Source organism: Carassius carassius, chromosome 11, assembly GCF_963082965.1.
Source record: "Carassius carassius chromosome 11, fCarCar2.1, whole genome shotgun sequence".
NCBI lineage: Eukaryota > Metazoa > Chordata > Actinopteri > Cypriniformes > Cyprinidae > Carassius > Carassius carassius.
The window spans coordinates 6,852,790-6,877,388 of NC_081765.1; the positions used below are offsets into that span (position 1 = coordinate 6,852,790).

A 24,599-nucleotide genomic window follows, 5' to 3' on the forward strand; every position below is an offset into this window, starting at 1 on the left:
TCAATCTTATTCAGGAGGCTTTTACAATACACACAAAAAGTTAACTCCTAGAAACTCCAGAGGCACTGGACTACTAAGCCAGGGATTGTGGGTTATAGTCCCATCTGGGGTGATTACAGCAGAGTGGCACAGTGGGACCGTGCTGTGCCCATAACCCAGAGGTCAATGGATCATAAGCATCCTCTGCTAAGACATTTTACCTTCTAGACACTCTTGAATCCCTAAAAATGGGCAACAACCACAGGTTGGTCATGAAAAGCTGAGGCCACTTTCACCTCTCATAATAGTCATTCATCTACAAGACTCTTTCTGTGTATTGTAAAGGACTCCTAATTAAGATTGAGATATAAAAGGGCAAGTTAGTAACTGCATTAAAGCCCCAGTGGCCTAATGGATAAGGCACTGGCCTCCTAAGCCAGGGATTGTGGGTTCGAGTCCCATCTGGGGTGATTACAGCAGAGTGGTACAGTGGGACTGTGCTGTGCCGCGCTGTACAGCAGAGTGGCGCAGCGGAAGCGTGCTGGGCCCATAACCCAGAGGTCGATGAATCGAAACCATCCTCTGCTAAGTCTTTTTAAATCTCAATCTTATTCAGGAGGCTTTTACTATACACACAAATAATTACCTCATAGACACTCCAGAGGCACCTGCCTCCTCAGACAGAGATTGTGGTTTCAAGTCCTGCCAAGATTGATTACAGCAGAGTGGCACAGCGGAAGCGTGCTGGGTCCATAACCCATACGTTGATGGATCGAAACCATCCTCTGCTAAGTCTTTATAAATCTCAATATTATTCAGGAGGCTTTTACAATACACACAAAAAGTTAACTCCTAGAAACCCCAGAGGCACTGGACTACTAAGCCAGGGATTGTGGGTTCGAGTCCCATCTGGGGTGATTACAGCAGAGTGGCACAGTGGAACCGTGCTGTGCCCATAACCCAGAGGTCAATGGATCGTAACCATCCTCTGCTAAGACATTTTACCTTCTAGACACTCTTGAATCCCTAAATATGGGCACCAACCACAGGTTGGTCATGAAAAGCTGAGGCCACTTTCACCTCTCATAATAGTCATTCATCTACAAGACTCTTTCTGTGTATTGTAAAGGACTCCTGATTAAGATTTAGATTTAAAGGGGCAAGTTAGAAAATGCGTTAAAGCACCAGTGGCCTAATGGATAAGGCACTGGCCTCCTATGCCAGGGATTGTGGGTTCGAGTCCCATCAAGGGTGATTACAGCAGAGTGGCGCAGCGGAAGCGTGCTGGGCCCATAACCCAGAGGTCGATGGATCGAAACCATCCTCTGCTAAATCTTTTTAAATCTCAATCTTATTCAGGGGGCTTTTGCTATACACACAAAGAATTAACTCATAGACACTCCAGAGGCACTGGACTCCTAAGCCAGGGATTGTGGGTTCGAGTCCCAACTGAGGTGAATACAGCAGAGTGGTGCAGTGGGACCGTGCTGTGCCCATAACCCAAAGGTCAATGGATCATAACCATCCTCTACTAAGTTGTTTTAAATCTCAATATTATTCAGGAGGCTTTTACTATACACACTAATAATTACCTCATAGACACTCCAGAAGCACTGGCATCCTCAGACAGAGATTGTGGTTTCAAGTCCTGTCAAGATTGCTTACAGCAGAGTGGCGCAGCGGAAGCGTGCTCGGCCCATAACCCAGAGGTCGATGGATCGAAACCATCCTCTGCTAAGTCTTTTTAAATCTCAATCTTATTCAGGAGGCTTTTACAATACACACAAAAAGTTAACTCCTAGAAACCCCAGAGGCACTGGACTACTAAGCCAGGTATTGTGGGTTCGAGTCCCATCTGGGGTGATTACAGCAGAGTGGCACAGTGGGACCGTGCTGTGCCCATAACCCAGAGGTCAATGGATCGTAACCATCCTCTGCTAAGACATTTTACCTTCTAGACACTCTTGAATCCCTAAAAATGGGCAACAACCACAGGTTGGTCATGAAAAGCTGAGGCCACTTTCACCTCTCATAATAGTCATTCATTTACAAGACTCTTTCTGTGTATTGTAAAGGACTCCTGATTAAGATTGAGATTTAAAAGGGCAAGTTAGCAACTGCATTAAAGCCCCAGTGGCCTAATGGATAAGGCACTGGCCTCCTAAGCCAGGGATTGTGGGTTGGAGTCCCATCTGGGGGGATTACAGCAGAGTGGCGCAGCGGAAGCGTGCTGGGCCCATAACCCAGAGGTCGATGGATCGAAACCATCCTCTGCTAAGTCTTTTTAAATCTCAATCTTATTCAGGAGTCTTTTACTATACACACAAAGAATTAACTCATAGACACTCCAGAGGCACTAGACTCCTCAGACAGAGATTGTGGTTTCGGATCATATCAAGATTGATTACAGCAGAGTGGCGCAGCGGAAGCGTGCTGGGCCCATAACCCAGAGGTCGATGGATCGAAACCATCCTCTGCTAAATCTTTTTAAATCTCAATCTTATTCAGGAGGCTTTTGCTATACACACAAAGAATTAACTCATAGACACTCCAGAGGCACTGGACTCCTAAGCCAGGGATTGTGGGTTCGAGTCCCAACTGAGGTGAATACAACAGAGTGGCGCAGCGGAAGCGTGCTGGGCCCATAACTAAGAAGTCGATGGATCGAAACCATCCACTGCTAAGTCTTTTTAAATCTCAATCTTATTCAGGAGGCTTTTACTATGCACACAAATAATTAACTCATAGACACTCCAGAGGCACTGTCTCCTCAGACAGAGATTGTGGTTTCAAGTCCTGCCAAGATTGATTACAGCAGAGTGGCGCAGCGGAAGCATGCTAGGCCCATAACCCAGAGGTCGATGGATCGAAACCATCCTCTGCTAAGACCTTTTACCTTCTAGACACTCTTGAATCCCTAAAAATGGGCAACAACCACAGGTTGGTCATGAAAAGCTGAGGCCACTTTCACATCTCATAATAGTCATTTATCGAGAAGACTCTTTCTGTGTATTGGAAAGGACTCCTGATTAAGATTGAGATTTAAAAGGGCAAGTTAGTAACTGCATTAAAGCCCCAGTGGCCTAATGGATAAGGCACTGGCCTCCTAAACCAGGGATTGTAGGTTCGAGTCGCATCTGGAGGGATTACAGCAGAGTGGTGCAGTGGGACCGTGCTGTGCCCATAACCCAGAGGTCAATGGATCATAACCATCCTCTACTAAGTTGTTTTAAATCTCAATATTATTCAGGAGGCTTTTACTATACACACTAATAATTACCTCATAGACACTCCAGAAGCACTGGCATCCTCAGACAGAGATTATGGTTTCAAGTCCTGTCAAGATTGATTAAAGCAGATTGGCGCAGCGGAAGCATGCTGGGCCCATAACCCAGAGGTCGATGGATCGAAACCATCCTCTGCTAAGTCTTTTTAAATCTCAATCTTATTCAGGATGCTTTTACAATACACACAAAGAATTAACTTCTAGAAACTCCAGAGGCACTGGACTCCTAAGACAGGGATTGTGGGTTCGAGTCCCATCTGAGGTGATTACAGCAGAGTGGCGCAGCGGAAGCGTGCTGGGCCCATAACCCAGAGGTCGATGGATCGAAACCATCCTCTGCTAAGTCTTTTTAAATCTCAATCTTATTCAGGAGGCTTTTACTATACACACAAATAATTACCTCATAGACACTCCAGAGGCACTGCCTCCTCAGACAGAGATTGTGGTTTCAAGTGCTGCCAAGATTGATTACAGCAGAGTGGCGCAGCGGAAGCGTGCTGGGTCCATAACCCATAGGTTGATGGATCGAAACCATCCTCTGCTAAGTCTTTTTAAATCTCAATATTATTCAGGAGGCTTTTACAATACACACAAAAAGTTAACTCCTAGAAACCCCAGAGGCACTGGACTACTAAGCCAGGGATTGTGGGTTCGAGTCCCATCTGGGGTGATTACAGCAGAGTGGCACAGTGGAACCGTGCTGTGCCCATAACCCAGAGGTCAATGGATCGTAACCATCCTCTGCTAAGACATTTTACCTTCTAGACACTCTTGAATCCCTAAAAATGGGCACAAACCACAGGTTGGTCATGAAAAGCTGAGGCCACTTTCACCTCTCATAATAGTCATTCATCTACAAGACTCTTTCTGTGTATTGTAAAGGACTCCTGATTAAGATTTAGATTTAAAGGGGCAAGTTAGAAAATGCGTTAAAGCACCAGTGGCCTAATGGATAAGGCACTGGCCTCCTATGCCAGGGATTGTGGGTTCGAGTCCCATCAAGGGTGATTACAGCAGAGTGGCGCAGCGGAAGCGTGCTGGGCCCATAACCCAGAGGTCGATGGATCGAAACCATCCTCTGCTAAATCTTTTTAAATCTCAATCTTATTCAGGGGGCTTTTGCTATACACACAAAGAATTAACTCATAGACACTCCAGAGGCACTGGACTCCTAAGCCAGGGATTGTGGGTTCGAGTCCCAACTGAGGTGAATACAGCAGAGTGGTGCAGTGGGACCGTGCTGTGCCCATAACCCAAAGGTCAATGGATCATAACCATCCTCTACTAAGTTGTTTTAAATCTCAATATTATTCAGGAGGCTTTTTCTATACACACTAATAATTAACTCATAGACACTCCAGAAGCACTGGCATCCTCAGACAGAGATTGTGGTTTCAAGTCCTGTCAAGATTGATTACAGCAGAGTGGCGCAGAGGAAGCGTGCTGGGCCCATAACCCAGAGGTCGATGGATCGAAACCATCCTCTGCTAAGTCTTTTTAAATCTCAATCTTATTCAGGAGGCTTTTACAATACACACAAAAAGTTAACTCCTAGAAACTCCAGAGGCACTGGACTACTAAGCCAGGGATTGTGGGTTATAGTCCCATCTGGGGTGATTACAGCAGAGTGGCACAGTGGGACCGTGCTGTGCCCATAACCCAGAGGTCAATGGATCATAAGCATCCTCTGCTAAGACATTTTACCTTCTAGACACTCTTGAATCCCTAAAAATGGGCAACAACCACAGGTTGGTCATGAAAAGCTGAGGCCACTTTCACCTCTCATAATAGTCATTCATCTACAAGACTCTTTCTGTGTATTGTAAAGGACTCCTGATTAAGATTGAGATATAAAAGGGCAAGTTAGTAACTGCATTAAAGCCCCAGTGGCCTAATGGATAAGGCACTGGCCTCCTAAGCCAGGGATTGTGGGTTCGAGTCCCATCTGGGGTGATTACAGCAGAGTGGTGCAGTGGGACTGTGCTGTGCTGCGCTGTACAGCAGAGTGGCGCAGCGGAAGCGTGCTGGGCCCATAACCCAGAGGTCGATGGATCGAAACCATCCTCTGCTAAGTCTTTTTAAATCTCAATCTTATTCAGGAGAATTTTACAATACACACAAAGAATTAACTACTAGAAACTCCAGAGGCACTGGACTCCTAAGACAGGGATTGTGGGTTCAAGTCCCATCTGAGGAGATTACAGCAGAGTGGCGCAGCGGAAGCGTGCTGGGCCCATAACCCAGAGGTCGATGAATCGAAACCATCCTCTGCTAAGTCTTTTTAAATCTCAATCTTATTCAGGAGGCTTTTACTATACACACAAATAATTACCTCATAGACACTCCAGAGGCACCTGCCTCCTCAGACAGAGATTGTGGTTTCAAGTCCTGCCAAGATTGATTACAGCAGAGTGGCACAGCGGAAGCGTGCTGGGTCCATAACCCATACGTTGATGGATCGAAACCATCCTCTGCTAAGTCTTTTTAAATCTCAATATTATTCAGGAGGCTTTTACAATACACACAAAAAGTTAACTCCTAGAAACCCCAGAGGCACTGGACTACTAAGCCAGGGATTGTGGGTTCGAGTCCCATCTGGGGTGATTACAGCAGAGTGGCACAGTGGAACCGTGCTGTGCCCATAACCCAGAGGTCAATGGATCGTAACCATCCTCTGCTAAGACATTTTACCTTCTAGACACTCTTGAATCCCTAAATATGGGCACCAACCACAGGTTGGTCATGAAAAGCTGAGGCCACTTTCACCTCTCATAATAGTCATTCATCTACAAGACTCTTTCTGTGTATTGTAAAGGACTCCTGATTAAGATTTAGATTTAAAGGGGCAAGTTAGAAAATGCGTTAAAGCACCAGTGGCCTAATGGATAAGGCACTGGCCTCCTATGCCAGGGATTGTGGGTTCGAGTCCCATCAAGGGTGATTACAGCAGAGTGGCGCAGCGGAAGCGTGCTGGGCCCATAACCCAGAGGTCGATGGATCGAAACCATCCTCTGCTAAATCTTTTTAAATCTCAATCTTATTCAGGGGGCTTTTGCTATACACACAAAGAATTAATTCATAGACACTCCAGAGGCACTGGACTCCTAAGCCAGGGATTGTGGGTTCGAGTCCCAACTGAGGTGAATACAGCAGAGTGGTGCAGTGGGACCGTGCTGTGCCCATAACCCAAAGGTCAATGGATCATAACCATCCTCTACTAAGTTGTTTTAAATCTCAATATTATTCAGGAGGCTTTTACTATACACACTAATAATTACCTCATAGACACTCCAGAAGCACTGGCATCCTCAGACAGAGATTGTGGTTTCAAGTCCTGTCAAGATTGATTACAGCAGAGTGGCGCAGAGGAAGCGTGCTGGGCCCATAACCCAGAGGTCGATGGATCGAAACCATCCTCTGCTAAGTCTTTTTAAATCTCAATCTTATTCAGGAGGCTTTTACAATACACACAAAAAGTTAACTCCTAGAAACTCCAGAGGCACTGGACTACTAAGCCAGGGATTGTGGGTTATAGTCCCATCTGGGGTGATTACAGCAGAGTGGCACAGTGGGACCGTGCTGTGCCCATAACCCAGAGGTCAATGGATCGTAACCATCCTCTGCTAAGACATTTTACCTTCTAGACACTCTTGAATCCCTAAAAATGGGCAACAACCACAGGTTGGTCATGAAAAGCTGAGGCCACTTTCACCTCTCATAATAGTCATTCATCTACAAGACTCTTTCTGTGTATTGTAAAGGACTCCTGATTAAGATTGAGATATAAAAGGGCAAGTTAGTAACTGCATTAAAGCCCCAGTGGCCTAATGGATAAGGCACTGGCCTCCTAAGCCAGGGATTGTGGGTTCGAGTCCCATCTGGGGTGATTACAGCAGAGTGGTACAGTGGGACTGTGCTGTGCCGCGCTGTACAGCAGAGTGGCGCAGCGGAAGCGTGCTGGGCCCATAACCCAGAGGTCGATGAATCGAAACCATCCTCTGCTAAGTCTTTTTAAATCTCAATCTTATTCAGGAGGCTTTTACTATACACACAAATAATTACCTCATAGACACTCCAGAGGCACCTGCCTCCTCAGACAGAGATTGTGGTTTCAAGTCCTGCCAAGATTGATTACAGCAGAGTGGCACGGCGGAAGCGTGCTGGGTCCATAACCCATACGTTGATGGATCGAAACCATCCTCTGCTAAGTCTTTATAAATCTCAATATTATTCAGGAGGCTTTTACAATACACACAAAAAGTTAACTCCTAGAAACCCCAGAGGCACTGGACTACTAAGCCAGGGATTGTGGGTTCGAGTCCCATCTGGGGTGATTACAGCAGAGTGGCACAGTGGAACCGTGCTGTGCCCATAACCCAGAGGTCAATGGATCGTAACCATCCTCTGCTAAGACATTTTACCTTCTAGACACTCTTGAATCCCTAAATATGGGCACCAACCACAGGTTGGTCATGAAAAGCTGAGGCCACTTTCACCTCTCATAATAGTCATTCATCTACAAAACTCTTTCTGTGTATTGTAAAGGACTCCTGATTAAGATTTAGATTTAAAGGGGCAAGTTAGAAAATGCGTTAAAGCACCAGTGGCCTAATGGATAAGGCACTGGCCTCCTATGCCAGGGATTGTGAGTTCGAGTCCCATCAATGGTGATTACAGCAGAGTGGTGCAGCGGAAGCGTGCTGGGCCCATAACCCAGAGGTCGATGGATCGAAACCATCCTCTGCTAAATCTTTTTAAATCTCAATCTTATTCAGGGGGCTTTTGCTATACACACAAAGAATTAACTCATAGACACTCCAGAGGCACTGGACTCCTAAGCCAGGGATTGTGGGTTCGAGTCCCAACTGAGGTGAATACAGCAGAGTGGTGCAGTGGGACCGTGCTGTGCCCATAACCCAAAGGTCAATGGATCATAACCATCCTCTACTAAGTTGTTTTAAATCTCAATATTATTCAGGAGGCTTTTACTATACACACTAATAATTACCTCATAGACACTCCAGAAGCACTGGCATCCTCAGACAGAGATTGTGGTTTCAAGTCCTGTCAAGATTGCTTACAGCAGAGTGGCGCAGCGGAAGCGTGCTCGGCCCATAACCCAGAGGTCGATGGATCGAAACCATCCTCTGCTAAGTCTTTTTAAATCTCAATCTTATTCAGGAGGCTTTTACAATACACACAAAAAGTTAACTCCTAGAAACCCCAGAGGCACTGGACTACTAAGCCAGGTATTGTGGGTTCGAGTCCCATCTGGGGTGATTACAGCAGAGTGGCACAGTGGGACCGTGCTGTGCCCATAACCCAGAGGTCAATGGATCGTAACCATCCTCTGCTAAGACATTTTACCTTCTAGACACTCTTGAATCCCTAAAAATGGGCAACAACCACAGGTTGGTCATGAAAAGCTGAGGCCACTTTCACCTCTCATAATAGTCATTCATTTACAAGACTCTTTCTGTGTATTGTAAAGGACTCCTGATTAAGATTGAGATTTAAAAGGGCAAGTTAGCAACTGCATTAAAGCCCCAGTGGCCTAATGGATAAGGCACTGGCCTCCTAAGCCAGGGATTGTGGGTTGGAGTCCCATCTGGGGTGATTACAGCAGAGTGGCGCAGCGGAAGCGTGCTGGGCCCATAACCCAGAGGTCGATGGATCGAAACCATCCTCTGCTAAGTCTTTTTAAATCTCAATCTTATTCAGGAGTCTTTTACTATACACACAAAGAATTAACTCATAGACACTCCAGAGGCACTAGACTCCTCAGACAGAGATTGTGGTTTCGGATCATATCAAGATTGATTACAGCAGAGTGGCGCAGCGGAAGCGTGCTGGGCCCATAACCCAGAGGTCGATGGATCGAAACCATCCTCTGCTAAATCTTTTTAAATCTCAATCTTATTCAGGAGGCTTTTACAATACACACAAAGAATTAACTTCTAGAAACTCCAGAGGCACTGGACTCCTAAGACAGGGATTGTGGGTTCGAGTCCCATCTGAGGTGATTACAGCAGAGTGGCGCAGCGGAAGCGTGCTGGGCCCATAACCCAGAGGTCGATGGATCGAAACCATCCTCTGCTAAGTCTTTTTAAATCTCAATCTTATTCAGGAGGCTTTTACTATACACACAAATAATTACCTCATAGACACTCCAGAGGCACTGTATCCTCAGACAGAGATTGTGGTTTCAAGTGCTGCCAAGATTGATTACAGCAGAGTGGCGCAGCGGAAGCGTGCTGGGTCCATAACCCATAGGTTGATGGATCGAAACCATCCTCTGCTAAGTCTTTTTAAATCTCAATATTATTCAGGAGGCTTTTACAATACACACAAAAAGTTAACTCCTAGAAACCCCAGAGGCACTGGACTACTAAGCCAGGGATTGTGGGTTCGAGTCCCATCTGGGGTGATTACAGCAGAGTGGCACAGTGGAACCGTGCTGTGCCCATAACCCAGAGGTCAATGGATCGTAACCATCCTCTGCTAAGACATTTTACCTTCTAGACACTCTTGAATCCCTAAAAATGGGCACCAACCACAGGTTGGTCATGAAAAGCTGAGGCCACTTTCACCTCTCATAATAGTCATTCATCTACAAGACTCTTTCTGTGTATTGTAAAGGACTCCTGATTAAGATTTAGATTTAAAGGGGCAAGTTAGAAAATGCGTTAAAGCACCAGTGGCCTAATGGATAAGGCACTGGCCTCCTATGCCAGGGATTGTGGGTTCGAGTCCCATCAAGGGTGATTACAGCAGAGTGGCGCAGCGGAAGCGTGCTGGGCCCATAACCCAGAGGTCGATGGATCGAAACCATCCTCTGCTAAATCTTTTTAAATCTCAATCTTATTCAGGGGGCTTTTGCTATACACACAAAGAATTAACTCATAGACACTCCAGAGGCACTGGACTCCTAAGCCAGGGATTGTGGGTTCGAGTCCCAACTGAGGTGAATACAGCAGAGTGGTGCAGTGGGACCGTGCTGTGCCCATAACCCAAAGGTCAATGGATCATAACCATCCTCTACTAAGTTGTTTTAAATCTCAATATTATTCAGGAGGCTTTTTCTATACACACTAATAATTACCTCATAGACACTCCAGAAGCACTGGCATCCTCAGACAGAGATTGTGGTTTCAAGTCCTGTCTTGATTGATTACAGCAGAGTGGCGCAGAGGAAGCGTGCTGGGCCCATAACCCAGAGGTCGATGGATCGAAACCATCCTCTGCTAAGTCTTTTTAAATCTCAATCTTATTCAGGAGGCTTTTACAATACACACAAAAAGTTAACTCCTAGAAACTCCAGAGGCACTGGACTACTAAGCCAGGGATTGTGGGTTATAGTCCCATCTGGGGTGATTACAGCAGAGTGGCACAGTGGGACCGTGCTGTGCCCATAACCCAGAGGTCAATGGATCATAAGCATCCTCTGCTAAGACATTTTACCTTCTAGACACTCTTGAATCCCTAAAAATGGGCAACAACCACAGGTTGGTCATGAAAAGCTGAGGCCACTTTCACCTCTCATAATAGTCATTCATCTACAAGACTCTTTCTGTGTATTGTAAAGGACTCCTGATTAAGATTGAGATATAAAAGGGCAAGTTAGTAACTGCATTAAAGCCCCAGTGGCCTAATGGATAAGGCACTGGCCTCCTAAGCCAGGGATTGTGGGTTCGAGTCCCATCTGGGGTGATTACAGCAGAGTGCAGTGGGTGCAGTGGGACTGTGCTGTGCTGCGCTGTACAGCAGAGTGGCGCAGCGGAAGCGTGCTGGGCCCATAACCCAGAGGTCGATGAATCGAAACCATCCTCTGCTAAGTCTTTTTAAATCTCAATCTTATTCAGGAGGCTTTTACTATACACACAAATAATTACCTCATAGACACTCCAGAGGCACCTGCCTCCTCAGACAGAGATTGTGGTTTCAAGTCCTGCCAAGATTGATTACAGCAGAGTGGCACAGCGGAAGCGTGCTGGGTCCATAACCCTTACGTTGATGGATCGAAACCATCCTCTGCTAAGTCTTTTTAAATCTCAATATTATTCAGGAGGCTTTTACAATACACACAAAAAGTTAACTCCTAGAAACCCCAGAGGCACTGGACTACTAAGCCAGGGATTGTGGGTTCGAGTCCCATCTGGGGTGATTACAGCAGAGTGGCACAGTGGAACCGTGCTGTGCCCATAACCCAGAGGTCAATGGATCGTAACCATCCTCTGCTAAGACATTTTACCTTCTAGACACTCTTGAATCCCTAAATATGGGCACCAACCACAGGTTGGTCATGAAAAGCTGAGGCCACTTTCACCTCTCATAATAGTCATTCATCTACAAGACTCTTTCTGTGTATTGTAAAGGACTCCTGATTAAGATTTAGATTTAAAGGGGCAAGTTAGAAAATGCGTTAAAGCACCAGTGGCCTAATGGATAAGGCACTGGCCTCCTATGCCAGGGATTGTGGGTTCGAGTCCCATCAAGGGTGATTACAGCAGAGTGGCGCAGCGGAAGCGTGCTGGGCCCATAACCCAGAGGTCGATGGATCGAAACCATCCTCTGCTAAATCTTTTTAAATCTCAATCTTATTCAGGGGGCTTTTGCTATACACACAAAGAATTAATTCATAGACACTCCAGAGGCACTGGACTCCTAAGCCAGGGATTGTGGGTTCGAGTCCCAACTGAGGTGAATACAGCAGAGTGGTGCAGTGGGACCGTGCTGTGCCCATAACCCAAAGGTCAATGGATCATAACCATCCTCTACTAAGTTGTTTTAAATCTCAATATTATTCAGGAGGCTTTTACTATACACACTAATAATTACCTCATAGACACTCCAGAAGCACTGGCATCCTCAGACAGAGATTGTGGTTTCAAGTCCTGTCAAGATTGATTACAGCAGAGTGGCGCAGCGGAAGCGTGCTCGGCCCATAACCCAGAGGTCGATGGATCGAAACCATCCTCTGCTAAGTCTTTTTAAATCTCAATCTTATTCAGGAGGCTTTTACAATACACACAAAAAATTAACTCCTAGAAACCCCAGAGGCACTGGACTACTAAGCCAGGTATTGTGGGTTCGAGTCCCATCTGGGGTGATTACAGCAGAGTGGCACAGTGGGACCGTGCTGTGCCCATAACCCAGAGGTCAATGGATCGTAACCATCCTCTGCTAAGACATTTTACCTTCTAGACACTCTTGAATCCCTAAAAATGGGCAACAACCACAGGTTGGTCATGAAAAGCTGAGGCCACTTTCACCTCTCATAATAGTCATTCATTTACAAGACTCTTTCTGTGTATTGTAAAGGACTCCTGATTAAGATTGAGATTTAAAAGGGCAAGTTAGCAACTGCATTAAAGCCTCAGTGGCCTAATGGATAAGGCACTGGCCTCCTAAGCCAGGGATTGTGGGTTGGAGTCCCATCTGGGGTGATTACAGCAGAGTGGCGCAGCGGAAGCGTGCTGGGCCCTTAACCCAGAGGTCGATGGATCGAAACCATCCTCTGCTAAATCTTTTTAAATCTCAATCTTATTCAGGAGGCTTTTGCTATACACACAAAGAATTAACTCATAGACACTCCAGAGGCACTGGACTCCTAAGCCAGGGATTGTGGGTTCGAGTCCCAACTGAGGTGAATACAGCAGAGTGGTGCAGTGGGACCGTGCTGTGCCCATAACCCAGAGGTCGATGGATCATAACCATCCTCTACTAAGTTGTTTTAAATCTCAATATTATTCAGGAGGCTTTTACTATACACACTAATAATTACCTCATAGACACTCCAGAAGCACTGGCATCCTCAGACAGAGATTGTGGTTTCAAGTCCTGTCAAGATTGATTACAGCAGAGTGGCGCAGAGGAAGCGTGCTGGGCCCATAACCCAGAGGTCGATGGATCGAAACCATCCTCTGCTAAGTCTTTTTAAATCTCAATCTTATTCAGGAGGCTTTTACAATACACACAAAAAGTTAACTCCTAGAAACTCCAGAGGCACTGGACTACTAAGCCAGGGATTGTGGGTTATAGTCCCATCTGGGGTGATTACAGCAGAGTGGCACAGTGGGACCGTGCTGTGCCCATAACCCAGAGGTCAATGGATCGTAACCATCCTCTGCTAAGACATTTTACCTTCTAGACACTCTTGAATCCCTAAAAATGGGCAACAACCACAGGTTGGTCATGAAAAGCTGAGGCCCCTTTCACCTATCATAATAGTCATTCATCTACAAGACTCTTTCTGTGTATTGTAAAGGACTCATGATTAAGATTGAGATATAAAAGGGCAAGTTAGTAACTGCATTAAAGCCCCAGTGGCCTAATGGATAAGGCACTGGCCTCCTAAGCCAGGGATTGTGGGTTCGAGTCCCATCTGGGGTGATTACAGCAGAGTGGTGCAGCGGAAGCGTGCTGGGCCCATAACCCAGAGGTCGATGGATCGAAACCATCCTCTGCTAAGTCTTTTTAAATCTCAATCTTATTCAGGAGAATTTTACAATACACACAAAGAATTAACTACTAGAAACTCCAGAGGCACTGGACTCCTAAGACAGGGATTGTGGGTTCAAGTCCCATCTGAGGTGATTACAGCAGAGTGGCGCAGCGGAAGCGTGCTGGGCCCATAACCCAGAGGTCGATGGATCGAAACCATCGTCTGCTAAATCTTTTTAAATCTCAATCTTATTCAGGAGGCTTTTGCTATACACACAAAGAATTAACTCATAGACACTCCAGAGGCACTGGACTCCTAAGCCAGGGATTGTGGGTTCGAGTCCCAACTGAGGTGAATACAGCAGAGTGGTGCAGTGGGACCGTGCTGTGCCCATAACCCAGAGGTCGATGGATCATAACCATCCTCTACTAAGTTGTTTTAAATCTCAATATTATTCAGGAGGCTTTTACTATACACACTAATAATTACCTCATAGACACTCCAGAAGCACTGGCATCCTCAGACAGAGATTGTGGTTTCAAGTCCTGTCAAGGTTGATTACAGCAGAGTGGCGCAGAGGAAGCGTGCTGGGCCCATAACCCAGAGGTCGATGGATCGAAACCATCCTCTGCTAAGTCTTTTTAAATCTCAATCTTATTCAGGAGGCTTTTACAATACACACAAAAAGTTAACTCCTAGAAACTCCAGAGGCACTGGACTACTAAGCCAGGGATTGTGGGTTCGAGTCCCATCTGGGGTGATTACAGCAGAGTGGCACAGTGGGACCGTGCTGTGCCCATAACCCAGAGGTCAATGGATCGTAACCATCCTCTGCTAAGACATTTTACCTTCTAGACACTCTTGAATCCCTAAAAATGGGCAACAACCACAGGTTGGTCATGAAAAGCTGAGGCCCCTTTCACCTCTCATAATAGTCATTCATCTACAAGACTCTTTCTGTGTATTGTAAAGGACTCCTGATTAAGATTGAGATTTAAAAGGGCAAGTTAGCAACTGCATTAAAGCCCCAGTGGCCTAATGGATAAGGCACTGGCCTCCTAAGCCAGGGATTGTGGGTTCGAGTCCCATCTGGGGTGATTACAGCAGAGTGGTGCAATGGGACTGTGCTGTGCCGCGCTGTACAGCAGAGTGGCGCAGCGGAAGCGTGCTGGGCCCATAACCCAGAGGTCGATGGATTGAAACCATCCTCTGCTAAGTCTTTTTAAATCTCAATCTTATTCAGGAGAATTTTACAATACACACAAAGAATTAACTACTAGAAACTCCAGAGGCACTGAACTCCTAAGACAGGGATTGTGGGTTCAAGTCCCAACTGAGGTGATTACAGCAGAGTGGCGCAGCGGAAGCGTGCTGGGCCCATAACCCAGAGGTCGATGAATCGAAACCATCCTCTGCTAAGTCTTTTTAAATCTCAATCTTATTCAGGAGGCTTTTACTATACACACAAATAATTACCTCATAGACACTCCAGAGGCACTGCCTCCTCAGACAGAGATTGTGGTTTCAAGTCCTGCCAAGATTGATTACAGCAGAGTGGCGCAGCGGAAGAGTGCTGGGTCCATAACCCATAGGTTGATGGATCGAAACCATCCTCTGCTAAGTCTTTTTAAATCTCAATCTTATTCAGGAGGCTTTTACAATACACACAAAAAGTTAACTCCTAGAAACCCCAGAGGCACTGGACTACTAAGCCAGGGATTGTGGGTTCGAGTCCCATCTGGGTTGATTACAGCAGAGTGGCACAGTGGGACCGTGCTGTGCCCATAACCCAGAGGTCAATGGATCGTAACCATCCTCTGCTAAGACATTTTACCTTCTAGACACTCTTGAATCCCTAAAAATGGGCAACAACCACAGGTTGGCCATGAAAAGCTGAGGCCACTTTCACCTCTCATAATAGACATTTATCTACAAGACTCTTTCTGTGTATTGTAAAGGACTCCTGATTAAGATAGAGATTTAAAAGGGCAAGTTAGTAACGGCATTAAAGCCCCAGTGGCCTAATGGATAAGGCACTGGCCTCCTAAGCCAGGGATTGTGGGTTCGAGTCCCATCTGGGGTGATTACAGCAGAGTGGTGCAGTGGGACCGTGCTGTGCCCATAAACCGAAAGGTCAATAGATCGTAACCATCCTCTACTAAGTTGTTTTAAATCTCAATATTATTCAGGAGGCTTTTACTATACACACTAATAATTACCTCATAGACACTCCAGAAGCACTGGCCTCCACAGACAGAGATTGTGGTTTCAAGTCCTGTCAAGATTGATTACAGCAGAGTGGTGCAGCGGAAGCGTGCTTGCCCCATAACCCAGAGGTCGATGGATCGAAACCATCCTCTGCTAAGTATTTTCAAATCTCAATCTTATTCAGGAGGCTTTTGCTATACACACAAAGAATTAACTCATGGACGCTCCAGAGGCACTAGACTCCACGGACAGAGATTGTGGTTTCGGATCGTATCAAGATTGATTACAGCAGAGTGGCGCAGCGGAAGCGTGCTGGGTCCATAACCCATAGCTTGATGGATCGAAACCATCCTCTGCTAAGTCTTTTTAAATCTCAATATTATTCAGGAGGCTTTTACAATACACACAAAAAGTTAACTCCTAGAAACCCCAGAGGCACTGGACTACTAAGCCAGGGATTGTGGGTTCGAGTCCCATCTGGGGTGATTACAGCAGAGTGGCACAGTGGAACCGTGCTGTGCCCATAACCCAGAGGTCAATGGATCGTAACCATCCTCTGCTAAGACATTTTACCTTCTAGACACTCTTGAATCCCTAAAAATGGGCACCAACCACAGGTTGGTCATGAAAAGCTGAGGCCACTTTCACCTCTCATAATAGTCATTCATCTACAAGACTCTTTCTGTGTATTGTAAAGGACTCCTGATTAAGATTTAGATTTAAAGGGGCAAGTTAGAAAATGCGTTAAAGCACCAGTGGCCTAATGGATAAGGCACTGGCCTCCTATGCCAGGGATTGTGGGTTCGAGTCCCATCAAGGGTGATTACAGCAGAGTGGCGCAGTGGAAGCGTGCTGGGCCCATAACCCAGAGGTCGATGGATCGAAACAATCCTCTGCAAAATCTTTTTAAATCTCAATCTTATTCAGGGGGCTTTTGCTATACACACAAAGAATTAACTCAATTAACATAGAATTAACAAAGAAGACACTCCAGAGGCACTGGACTCCTAAGCCAGGGATTGTGGGTTCGAGTCCCAACTGAGGTGAATACAGCAGAGTGGTGCAGTGGGACCGTGCTGTGCCCATAACCCAAAGGTCAATGGATCATAACCATCCTCTACTAAGTTGTTTTAAATCTCAATATTATTCAGGAGGCTTTTACTATACACACTAATAATTACCTCATAGACACTCCAGAAGCACTGGCATCCTCAGACAGAGATTGTGGTTTCAAGTCCTGTCAAGATTGATTACAGCAGAGTGGCGCAGCGGAAGCGTGCTGGGCCCATAACCCAGAGGTCGATGGATCGAAACCATCCTCTGCTAAATCTTTTTAAATCTCAATCTTATTCAGGAGGCTTTTGCTATACACACAAAGAATTAACTCATAGACACTCCAGAGGCACTGGACTCCTAAGCAAGGGATTGTGGGTTCGAGTCCCAACTGAGGTGAATACAGCAGAGTGGTGCAGTGGGACCGTGCTGTGCCCATAACCCAGAGGTCTATGGATCATAACCATCCTCTACTAAGTTGTTTTAAATCTCAATATTATTCAGGAGGCTTTTACTATACACACTAATAATTACCTCATAGACACTCCAGAAGCACTGGCATCCTCAGACAGAGATTGTGGTTTCAAGTCCTGTCAAGATTGATTACAGCAGAGTGGCGCAGAGGAAGCGTGCTGGGCCCATAACCCAGAGGTCGATGGATCGAAACCATCCTCTGCTAAGTCTTTTTAAATCTCAATCTTATTCAGGAGGCTTTTACAATACACACAAAAAGTTAACTCCTAGAAACTCCAGAGACACTGGACTACTAAGCCAGGGATTGTGGGTTATAGTCCCATCTGGGGTGATTACAGCAGAGTGGCACAGTGGGACCGTGCTGTGCCCATAACCCAGAGGTCAATGGATCGTAACCATCCTCTGCTAAGACATTTTACCTTCTAGACACTCTTGAATCCCTAAAAATGGGCAACAACCACAGGTTGGTCATGAAAAGCTGAGGCCCCTTTCACCTCTCATAATAGTCATTCATCTACAAGACTCTTTCTGTGTATTGTAAAGGACTCATGATTAAGATTGAGATATAAAAGGGCAAGTTAGTAACTGCATTAAAGCCCCAGTGGCCTAATGGATAAGGCACTGGCCTCCTAAGCCAGGGATTGTGGGTTGGAGTCCCATCTGGGGTGATTACAGCAGAGTGGTGCAGCGGAAGCGTGCTGGGCCCATAACCCAGAGGTCGATGGATCGAAACCATCCTCTGCTAAGTCTTTTTAAATCTCAATCTTATTCAGGAGAATTTTACAATACACACAAAGAATTAACTACTAGAAACTCCAGAGGCACTGGACTCCTAAGACAGGGATTGTGGGTTCAAGTCCCATCTGAGGTGATTACAGCAGAGTGGCGCAGCGGAAGCGTGCTGGGCCCACAACCCAGAGGTCGATGAATCGAAACCATCCTCTGCTAAGTCTTTTTAAATCTCAATCTTATTCAGGAGGCTTTTACTATACACACAAATAATTACCTCATAGACACTCCAGAGGCACTGCCTCCTCAGACAGAGATTGTGGTTTCAAGTCCTGCCAAGATTGATTACAGCAGAGTGGCGCAGCGGAAGCATGCTGGGTCCATAACCCATAGGTTGATGGATCGAAACCATCCTCTGCTAAGTGTTTTTAAATCTCAATATTATTCAGGAGGCTTTTACAATACACACAAAAAGTTAACTCCTAGAAACCCCAGAGGCACTGGACTACTAAGCCAGGGATTGTGGGTTCGAGTCCCATCTGGGGTGATTACAGCAGAGTGGCACAGTGGAACCGTGCTGTGCCCATAACCCAGAGGTCAATGGATCGTAACCATCCTCTGCTAAGACATTTTACCTTCTAGACACTCTTGAATCCCTAAAAATGGGCACCAACCACAGGTTGGTCATGAAAAGCTGAGGCCACTTTCACCTCTCATAATAGTCATTCATCTACAAGACTCTTTCTGTGTATTGTAAAGGACTCCTGATTAAGATTTAGATTTAAAGGGGCAAGTTAGAAAATGCGTTAAAGCACCAGTGGCCTAATGGATAAGGCACTGGCCTCCTATGCCAGGGATTGTGGGTTCGAGTCCCATCAAGGGTGAATACAGCAGAGTGGCGCAGCGGAAGCGTGCTGGGCCCATAACCCAGAGGTCGATGGATCGAAACCATCCTCTGCTAAATCTTTTTAAATCTCAATCTTATTCAGGGGGCTTTTGCTATACACACAAAGAATTAACTCAATTAACATAGAATTAACAAAGAAGACACTCCAGAGGCACTGGACTCCTAAGCCAGGGATTGTGGGTTCGAGTCCCAACTGAGGTGAATACAGCAGAGTGGTGCAGTGGGACCGTGCTGTGCCCATAACCCAAAGGTCAATGGATCATAACCATCCTCTACTAAGTTGTTTTAAATCTCAATATTATTCAGGAGGCTTTTACTATACACACTAATAATTACCTCATAGACACTCCAGAAGCACTGGCATCCTCAGACAGAGATTGTGGTTTCAAGTCCTGTCAAGCTTGATTACAGCAGAGTGGCGCAGCGGAAGCGTGCTGGGCCCATAACCCAGAGGTCGATGGATCGAAACCATCCTCTGCTAAGTCTTTTTAAATCTCAATCTTATTCAGGAGGCTTTTACAATACACACAAAAAGTTAACTCCTAGAAACCCCAGAGGCACTGGACTACTAAGCCAGGGATTGTGGGTTCGAGTCCCATCTGGGGTGATTACAGCAGAGTGGCACAGTGGGACCGTGCTGTGCCCATAACCCAGAAGTCAATGGATCGTAACCATCCTCTGCTAAGACATTTTACCTTCTAGACACTCTTGAATCCCTAAAAATGGGCAACAACCACAGGTTGGTCATGAAAAGCTGAGGCCACTTTCACCTCTCATAATAGTCATTCATTTACAAGACTCTTTCTGTGTATTGTAAAGGACTCCTGATTAAGATTGAGATTTAAAAGGGCAAGTTAGCAACTGCATTAAAGCCCCAGTGGCCTAATGGATAAGGCACTGGCCTCCTAAGCCAGGGATTGTGGGTTCGAGTCCCATCTGGGGTGATTACAGCAGAGTGGTGCAGTGGGACCGTGCTGTGCCACGCTGTACAGCAGAGTGGCGCAGCGGAAGCGTGCTGGGCCCATAACCCAGAGGTCGATGGATCGAAACCATCCTCTGCTAAATCTTTTTAAATCTCAATCTTATTCAGGAGGCTTTTGCTATACACACAAAGAATTAATTCATAGACACTCCAGAGGCACTGGACTCCTAAGCCAGGGATTGTGGGTTCGAGTCCCAACTGAGGTGAATACAGCAGAGTGGTGCAGTGGGACCGTGCTGTGCCCATAACCCAGAGGTCGATGGATCATAACCATCCTCTACTAAGTTGTTTTAAATCTCAATATTATTCAGGAGGCTTTTACTATACACACTAATAATTACCTCATAGACACTCCAGAAGCACAGGCATCCTCAGACAGAGATTGTGGTTTCAAGTCCTGTCAAGATTGATTACAGCAGAGTGGCGCAGAGGAAGCGTGCTGGGCCCATAACCCAGAGGTCGATGGATCGAAACCATCCTCTGCTAAGTCTTTTTAAATCTCAATCTTATTCAGGAGGCTTTTACAATACACACAAAAAGTTAACTCCTAGAAACTCCAGAGGCACTGGACTACTAAGCCAGGGATTGTGGGTTATAGTCCCATCTGGGGTGATTACAGCAGAGTGGCACAGTGGGACCGTGCTGTGCCCATAACCCAGAGGTCAATGGATCGTAACCATCCTCTGCTAAGACATTTTACCTTCTAGACACTCTTGAATCCCTAAAAATGGGCAACAACCACAGGTTGGTCATGAAAAGCTGAGGCCCCTTTCACCTCTCATAATAGTCATTCATCTACAAGACTCTTTCTGTGTATTGTAAAGGACTCATGATTAAGATTGAGATATAAAAGGGCAAGTTAGTAACTGCATTAAAGCCCCAGTGGCCTAATGGATAAGGCACTGGCCTCCTAAGCCAGGGATTGTGGGTTCGAGTCCCATCTGGGGTGATTACAGCAGAGTGGTGCAGCGGAAGCGTGCTGGGCCCATAACCCAGAGGTCGATGGATCGAAACCATCCTCTGCTAAGTCTTTTTAAATCTCAATCTTATTCAGGAGAATTTTACAATACACACAAAGAATTAACTACTAGAAACTCCAGAGGCACTGGACTCCTAAGACAGGGATTGTGGGTTCAAGTCCCATCTGAGGTGATTACAGCAGAGTGGCGCAGCGGAAGCGTGCTGGGCCCATAACCCAGAGGTCGATGGATCGAAACCATCCTCTGCTAAATCTTTTTAAATCTCAATCTTATTCAGGAGGCTTTTGCTATACACACAAATAATTAACTCATAGACACTCCAGAGGCACTGGACTCCTAAGCCAGGGATTGTGGGTTCGAGTCCCAACTGAGGTGAATACAGCAGAGTGGTGCAGTGGGACCGTGCTGTGCCCATAACCCAGAGGTCGATGGATCATAACCATCCTCTACTAAGTTGTTTTAAATCTCAATATTATTCAGGAGGCTTTTACTATACACACTAATAATTACCTCATAGACACTCCAGAAGCACTGGCATCCTCAGACAGAGATTGTGGTTTGAAGTCCTGTCAAGATTGATTACAGCAGAGTGGCGCAGAGGAAGCGTGCTGGGCCCATAACCCAGAGGTCGATGGATCGAAACCATCCTCTGCTAAGTCTTTTTAAATCTCAATCTTATTCAGGAGGCTTTTACAATACAAACAAAAAGTTAACTCCTAGAAACTCCAGAGGCACTGGACTACTAAGCCAGGGATTGTGGGTTCGAGTCCCATCTGGGGTGATTACAGCAGAGTGGCACAGTGGGAATTAACTCATGGACGCTCCAGAGGCACTAGACTCCACGGACAGAGATTGTGGTTTCGGATCGTATCAAGATTGATTACTGCAGAGTGGCGCAGCGGAAGCGTGCTGGGCCCATAACCCAGAGGTCGATGGATCGAAACCATCCTCTGCTAAGTCTTTTTAAATCTCAATCTTATTATGGAGGATTTTACAATACAAACAAAAAGTTAACTCCTAGAAACTCCAGAGGCACTGGACTCCTAAGCCAGGGATTGTGGGTTCGAGTCCCATCTGGGGTGATTACAGCAGAGTGGCGCAGCGGAAGCGTGCTGGGCCCATAACCCAGAGGTCGATGGATCGAAACCATCCTCTGCTAAGTCTTTTTAAATCTCAATCTTATTCAGGAGGCTTTTACAATACACAAAGAGTTAACTCCTAGAAACTCCAGAAGGCACTGGCCTCCTCAGACAGAGATTGTGGTTTCAAGTCCTGTCAAGATTGATTACAGCAGAGTCGCGCAGCAGAAGCGTGCTGGGCCCATAACCCAGAGGTCAATGGATCGAAACCATCCTCTGCTAAGACCTTTTACCTTCTAGACACTCTTGAATCCCTAAAAATGGGCAACAACCATAGGTTGGTCATGAAAAGCTGAGGCCACTTTCACCTCTCATAATAGTCATTCATCTAGAAGACTCTTTGTGTGTATTGTAAAGGACTCCTGATTAAGATTGAGATTTAAAAGGGCAAGTTAGCAAATGGTTAAAGCCCCAGTGGCCTAATGGATAAGGCACTGTCCTCCTAAGCCAGGGATTGTGTGTTCGAGTCCCATCTGGGGTGATTACAGCAGAGTGGTGCAGTGGGACCGTGCTGTGCCCATAACCCAGAGGTCAATGGATCGTAACCATCCTCTACTAAGTCATTTTAAATCTCAATATTATTCATGAGGCTTTTACTATACACACAAATAATTAACTCATAGACTCTCCAGAGGCACTGCCTCCTCAGACAGAGATTGTGGTTTCAAGTCCTGCCAAGATTTATTACAGCAGAGTGGTGCAGCGGAAGTGTGCTGGGCCCATAACCCAGAGGTCGATGGATCGAAACCATCCTCTGCTAAGTCTTTTTAAATCTCAATCTTATTCAGGAGGATTTTGCTATACACACAAAGAATTAACTCATGGACACTCCAGAGGCACTAGACTCCTCGGACAGAGATTGTGGTTTCGAATCGTATCAAGATTGATTACAGCAGAGTGGCGCTGCGGAAGCGTGCTGGGCCCATAACCCAGAGGTCGATGGATCGAAACCATCCTCTGCTAAGTCTTTTTAAATCTCAATCTTATTCAGGAGGCTTTTACAATACACAAAGAGTTAACTCCTAGAAACTCCAGAAGGCACTGGCCTCCTCAGACAGAGATTGTGGTTTCAAGTCCTGTCAAGATTGATTACAGCAGAGTCGCGCAGCAGAAGCGTGCTGGGCCCATAACCCAGAGGTCGATGGATCGTAACCATCCTCTGCTAAGACATTTTACCTTCTAGACACTCTTGAATCCCTAAAAATGGGCAACAACCACAGGTTGGTCATGAAAAGCTGAGGCCCCTTTCACCTCTCATAATAGTCATTCATCTACAAGACTCTTTCTGTGTATTGTAAAGGACTCATGATTAAGATTGAGATATAAAAGGGCAAGTTAGTAACTGCATTAAAGCCCCAGTGGCCTAATGGATAAGGCACTGGCCTCCTAAGCCAGGGATTGTGGGTTCGAGTCCCAGCTGGGGTGATTACAGCAGAGTGGTGCAGCGGAAGCGTGCTGGGCCCATAACCCAGAGGTCGATGGATCGAAACCATCCTCTGCTAAGTCTTTTTAAATCTCAATCTTATTCAGGAGAATTTTACAATACACACAAAGAATTAACTACTAGAAACTCCAGAGGCACTGGACTCCTAAGACAGGGATTGTGGGTTCAAGTCCCATCTGAGGTGATTACAGCAGAGTGGCGCAGCGGAAGCGTGCTGGGCCCATAACCCAGAGGTCGATGGATCGAAACCATCCTCTGCTAAATCTTTTTAAATCTCAATCTTATTCAGGAGGCTTTTGCTATACACACAAATAATTAACTCATAGACACTCCAGAGGCACTGGACTCCTAAGCCAGGGATTGTGGGTTCGAGTCCCAACTGAGGTGAATACAGCAGAGTGGTGCAGTGGGACCGTGCTGTGCCCATAACCCAGAGGTCGATGGATCATAACCATCCTCTACTAAGTTGTTTTAAATCTCAATATTATTCAGGAGGCTTTTACTATACACACTAATAATTACCTCATAGACACTCCAGAAGCACTGGCATCCTCAGACAGAGATTGTGGTTTGAAGTCCTGTCAAGATTGATTACAGCAGAGTGGCGCAGAGGAAGCGTGCTGGGCCCATAACCCAGAGGTCGATGGATCGAAACCATCCTCTGCTAAGTCTTTTTAAATCTCAATCTTATTCAGGAGGCTTTTACAATACAAACAAAAAGTTAACTCCTAGAAACTCCAGAGGCACTGGACTACTAAGCCAGGGATTGTGGGTTCGAGTCACATCTGGGGTGATTACAGCAGAGTGGCACAGTGGGACCGTGCTGTGCCCATAACCCAGAGGTCAATGGATCGTAACCATCCTCTGCTAAGACATTTTACCTTCTAGACACTCTTGAATCCCTAAAAATGGGCAACAACCACAGGTTGGTCATGAAAAGCTGAGGCCACTTTCACCTCTCATAATAGTCATTC

General features: G+C 45.9%; 14 non-coding genes across 14 annotated transcripts; all 14 read left to right on the forward strand.

Annotated features, from left to right (window-relative positions):
• Nucleotides 1-376: 376 nt before the first annotated feature.
• trnar-ccu (transfer RNA arginine (anticodon CCU)) lies at nt 377-449 on the forward strand. Its single transcript has one exon. It is a non-coding gene; the product is annotated as a tRNA-Arg (tRNA).
• Nucleotides 450-5,145: 4,696 nt separating this feature from the next.
• Nucleotides 5,146-5,218, forward strand: trnar-ccu (transfer RNA arginine (anticodon CCU)). The gene has a single exon. It is a non-coding gene; the product is annotated as a tRNA-Arg (tRNA).
• Nucleotides 5,219-7,078: 1,860 nt separating this feature from the next.
• trnar-ccu (transfer RNA arginine (anticodon CCU)) lies at nt 7,079-7,151 on the forward strand. Its single transcript has one exon. It is a non-coding gene; the product is annotated as a tRNA-Arg (tRNA).
• Nucleotides 7,152-8,808: 1,657 nt separating this feature from the next.
• trnar-ccu (transfer RNA arginine (anticodon CCU)) lies at nt 8,809-8,881 on the forward strand. The gene has a single exon. It is a non-coding gene; the product is annotated as a tRNA-Arg (tRNA).
• Nucleotides 8,882-10,902: 2,021 nt separating this feature from the next.
• On the forward strand, nt 10,903-10,975 carry trnar-ccu (transfer RNA arginine (anticodon CCU)). Its single transcript has one exon. It is a non-coding gene; the product is annotated as a tRNA-Arg (tRNA).
• Nucleotides 10,976-12,638: 1,663 nt separating this feature from the next.
• On the forward strand, nt 12,639-12,711 carry trnar-ccu (transfer RNA arginine (anticodon CCU)). The gene has a single exon. It is a non-coding gene; the product is annotated as a tRNA-Arg (tRNA).
• Nucleotides 12,712-12,716: 5 nt separating this feature from the next.
• Nucleotides 12,717-12,788, forward strand: trnak-cuu (transfer RNA lysine (anticodon CUU)). Its single transcript has one exon. It is a non-coding gene; the product is annotated as a tRNA-Lys (tRNA).
• Nucleotides 12,789-13,584: 796 nt separating this feature from the next.
• On the forward strand, nt 13,585-13,657 carry trnar-ccu (transfer RNA arginine (anticodon CCU)). Its single transcript has one exon. It is a non-coding gene; the product is annotated as a tRNA-Arg (tRNA).
• A 1,076-nt stretch (nt 13,658-14,733) lies between these two features.
• On the forward strand, nt 14,734-14,806 carry trnar-ccu (transfer RNA arginine (anticodon CCU)). The gene has a single exon. It is a non-coding gene; the product is annotated as a tRNA-Arg (tRNA).
• A 913-nt stretch (nt 14,807-15,719) lies between these two features.
• trnar-ccu (transfer RNA arginine (anticodon CCU)) lies at nt 15,720-15,792 on the forward strand. Its single transcript has one exon. It is a non-coding gene; the product is annotated as a tRNA-Arg (tRNA).
• Nucleotides 15,793-18,039: 2,247 nt separating this feature from the next.
• Nucleotides 18,040-18,112, forward strand: trnar-ccu (transfer RNA arginine (anticodon CCU)). Its single transcript has one exon. It is a non-coding gene; the product is annotated as a tRNA-Arg (tRNA).
• Nucleotides 18,113-19,951: 1,839 nt separating this feature from the next.
• On the forward strand, nt 19,952-20,024 carry trnar-ccu (transfer RNA arginine (anticodon CCU)). The gene has a single exon. It is a non-coding gene; the product is annotated as a tRNA-Arg (tRNA).
• A 914-nt stretch (nt 20,025-20,938) lies between these two features.
• Nucleotides 20,939-21,011, forward strand: trnar-ccu (transfer RNA arginine (anticodon CCU)). The gene has a single exon. It is a non-coding gene; the product is annotated as a tRNA-Arg (tRNA).
• A 2,522-nt stretch (nt 21,012-23,533) lies between these two features.
• On the forward strand, nt 23,534-23,606 carry trnar-ccu (transfer RNA arginine (anticodon CCU)). The gene has a single exon. It is a non-coding gene; the product is annotated as a tRNA-Arg (tRNA).
• Nucleotides 23,607-24,599: the final 993 nt, after the last annotated feature.